Source organism: Mandrillus leucophaeus, unplaced genomic scaffold (genome assembly GCF_000951045.1).
Source record: "Mandrillus leucophaeus isolate KB7577 unplaced genomic scaffold, Mleu.le_1.0 Scaffold39, whole genome shotgun sequence".
Classification (NCBI taxonomy): Eukaryota; Metazoa; Chordata; class Mammalia; order Primates; family Cercopithecidae; genus Mandrillus; species Mandrillus leucophaeus.
Genome location: NW_012104142.1, coordinates 6,508,280 through 6,512,271, shown reverse-complemented (window position 1 = coordinate 6,512,271; position 3,992 = coordinate 6,508,280). Strand labels below are relative to the sequence as shown.

Genomic DNA, 3,992 nt, shown 5'->3' with positions numbered 1-3,992 from the left:
GCTGTGATTGAGCCACTGCACTCCAGCCTGGGTGACAGAGCAAGAATTTGTCTCAAAAAAAAAAAAAAAAGACAAAACCACCAAAATCTCCCATGTGTTTCGGAGTGGGAGTGGCCTTGGCATTCGTGAGCAAGTTTTCCAGTTGTGTCCATGTGCGTGTGTTCGTGTGTGTGTGTGTGTGTGTTTGGTCACAGTGAATTTCTTTCTGGTCACAGGATTTAAAAAAACAAAACCCTGAAGTCATCTGTGTAATGCTCTCATTTCGTGGACGAAGAGTCGAGGCCCAGAACCTCAGCGCAGCTGCCCAGGCTTCACAATTGGGTACGCAGTAGGCAGAGCCCGAAGATGCCTCCTTTTCCGGGAGCTGAGCTCAGGGCTGTCCTGGGTGTTTCCAGACCATTAGAAACCTCCCGAGTCGTCCACAGTAGGTGAGACTGCATCACTGTCCCCCGTCACAGCCCAGCACAGTCCACAGCGGCAGCTCCGTGGAAGTGCTTAGCCCACCCTAGGGGCTCAGAGAGCCTTTGCTGAATAAAGGAAAGGCTGCTCCCAGGGCTGTTTTGAAGTGGGCCACGTAGAGAATGGCTATAAAGTTACCACATAGAAAACAACATACATTTTGGCTGGGCACGGTGGCTCACACCTGTAATCCCAGCACTTTGGGAGGCTGAGGCGGGTGGATCACCTGAGGTCAGGAGTTCAAGACCAGCCTGGCCAACCTGGTGAAATCCTATCTCTACTAAAAATAAAAAAATAAAAAAAAAAAAAAATTAGCTGGGCGTGGTACCCCAGCTACTCGGGAGGCTGAGGCAGGAGAATCACTTGAACTCAGGAGGCAGAGGTTGCAGTGAGACGAGATTGTGCCATTGCACTCCAGCCTGGGTGACAGAGTGAGACTCCATCTAAAAAAAAGAAAAAAGAAAGACAGAAAAAAAGAAAACAACATACATACTAATAGAACAATTACATCTATATGCATTTTGTCTTCCAAATAATTCACCTTGTGAGGCTATGTATGTTTATTTCAGTTTGCTGCTACTGTTCAAAACACTTTTAAAAGATATCCTTTGGCATTCCCTCCTGAGTTCATTAATCAGTCATAGAAAACCAAAGTCTCTTTACTTAATGGTCAAATTTTCTTTTTGACCTAAACACAATTTTCTCAGTGTAATCTCCTATCATATTCATCGTATTTTTTTTATTAAAAGATGTTTATTAAATGTCTTTTGCATGCCAGCATCCCTGACTTTGAGATTTAGTATTCAATCATTATATATATATATGCAGTGAATATTTATTGAATGCCAGGCACTGTGTTTATAAGCACACCATAGAAACGGATTTATTTAATCCCACAACTTTAAAAGGTAGCTGGGCAAGGTGGTGCGAGCTGGTGGTCCCCGCCACTCAGAAGGCTGAGGTGGAGAACCGTCAAGGGCAATGTAGCAAACCTTGCCTCTGAAAAAAATAAATAAATAAAGTAGGTAGGTATGGAAACTGAGGCTTAGAGGGTTAAACGGATTGTTTCACAATACACAGCTAAGAAGAGATGGTTTTAAATCCAGCTCTGACTTCATAGCCTAATAGCTTAAATATTCTAATATTTACCAAGTTAGAACACACTTTTTTTTTCTTTAGAGACAAGGTCTTGGCATGTTACCCAGGCTGGAGTGCAGTGGCACAATCATGGCTCACTGTGGCCTCAACCTTGTGGGCTCCAGTGATCCTCCCACCTCAGCCTACTGAGTAGGTGGGACTACAAGTGCATACCATCATTCCTTGCTAATTTTCGAATTTTCCATTTTTTGTAGAGATGGGATCTCATTATATTGCCCAGGCTGGTCTTGAACTCCTGGGCTCAAGCGATCCTCCCAACCTTGGCCTCCAAAAGTGCTGGGATTACATATGGACTATAACCTACCAAAGTGGTCTTCTATTGCCAAGCATTTATATATATGTATGCATTGTTTTGACACAGAGTCTTGCTCTGTCACCCAGCCTGGAGCTCAGTGGTGCAATCTGGACTCATAGCAACCTCTGCCTTCAGGGTTAAAGTGATTCTCGTGCCTCAGCCTCCCAAGTAGTTAGGATTACAGGCATATGCCACCATGCCCGCTAATTTTAGCATTTTTAGGAGAGACGGGGTTTCGCCATGTTGGAGAACATTTAAGTATTTCCATTAAAAATATTTCAAGTAAAAAAAATAAAAAATAAAAAACAATCAGCAGATACATGTAATAAAAAACATAAAAATTTAAAAATGTATTTTAAGGGACAGGTGCTGTGGCTCATGCCTGTAATTCCAGAGTTTTGGGAGGTCAAAGCAGGATGATCGCTTGAGGCCAGGAGTTTGAGATCAGCCTGGCTAACATAGTAAGGCCTCATCTCTCTACAAAAAAATTAAAAACTTGGCCGGGGATGGTAGTACACACCTATACTCTCAGCTACTTAGGAGGCTGAAGCAAGAGAATTGCTTGAGCCCAGGAGTTTGGGCCTGCACTCCAGCCTGGGCAACATAGTGGGATTCTGCCTCTCTCTCTCTCTCTCTCTCTATATATATATATATATATATTTTTTTTTTTTCAGGAATTCTATGATGCACATCCTTGGACATAAATCTTCACATACGTTGCTTGATCTTTTCTCCAGAAAAAATTCTGCTGCCTACCGAACTGCAGGCTAGTGACCTGGGGGCCTACAAGCAGGTCCAGAAGGGACCCCTGAAGCCAAAGGGCATCGCAGAGCTTGGAGTGACCAAGCAGAAGAAGAAAAAGAAGCACAAAGACAAGGCACAACTCAGGAAGCGATGGGAACAAGCAAAAAGAATGAGGAGGAGAAGTGGTGCGACCTGGACAGGCTGACCCCAGCCCAGGAGAAAGTGCAGGAGAAGCGACAAATGGAAAGGATCCTGAAGAAAGCATCCCAGACCCACAAGCAGAGAGAGGAAGACTTCAGCAGACGCCTGGACGCACACACGGAGCATCGCGACACCCCCGGAGTCAGCTGGACCCCGTAACCACCCACCGCTGAGACAGAGCAGCATCCAGGGGATGCGAAGGCCAAGTCGGGTGGTGTCTGTTTCCTCTGGTGTATTCTAGAAACTTTGCTTTACACACACCCCTGCATCTTCTGCTACAAAGTGCTTTTCAAAGCCATGCACCCCATTCTGGAACTTGATTAAAGTAAGCCTGTTCTTTTACTTTGTTTAGGTTTCTTGGCAACACCTAGAAGATACATCCTTTTGGTTTGGATTGAAAGTTTCTGGGCCGGGCGCGGTGGCTCAAGCCTGTAATCCCAGCACTTTGGGAGGCCGAGACGGGTGGATCACGAGGTCAGGAGATCGAGACCATCCTGGCTAACACGGTGAAACCCCGTCTCCACTAAAAAATACAAAAAAAAAAAACAAAAAAAAACTAGCCGGGCAAAGTGGCGGGCGCCTGTAGTCCCAGCTACTCGGGAGGCTGAGGCGGGAGAATGGCGTGAACCCGGGAGGCGGAGCTTGCAGTGAGCTGAGATCCGGCCACGGCACTCCAGCCTGGGTGACAGAGCAAGACTCCGTCTCAAAAAAAAAAAAAAAAAAAAAAAAAAAAAAAAAATTTTAAAAAAATCCCCCCAAGGGAACCCCCCTTTTTCGGGCCCGGCCCAGGAAAAAATATTTTACCCGCTAGTGGCACCTATAATAACGCTCTGAGGCCAACCAGCTGTCTTTGCCTGGATGAGACGGACCCCAAAGGATTGGAGCTAATGCCAGCATGGCCTGCAGTGTGCAGACCCCCACGGGGCCTAGCGTGGGCACCCTTCCAAGCTCCATCCAGCTTGGGGCTTATGCTGTTCCCTGCAGGCCACAGGGAAGCCACTTGCAACTTTGTGGCCTTGACTTCCTCCTCAGCCACCTGGCCGGTGGGACGGCACAACCTGGGTAGCAGAACAACCACCTAAGGCAAGGATGGGCCACACACCTTGTCCCTTTCTGAGCTCATTCCCCCCAAACG

The 3,992-nt window shown here is 46.4% G+C and overlaps 1 pseudogene; it reads left to right on the top strand.

Moving 5' to 3' along the window:
• The first annotated feature begins 345 nt into the window (after nt 1-345).
• LOC105547529 lies at nt 346-3,016 on the top strand (annotated as a pseudogene).
• The last annotated feature ends 976 nt before the right edge of the window (nt 3,017-3,992 follow it).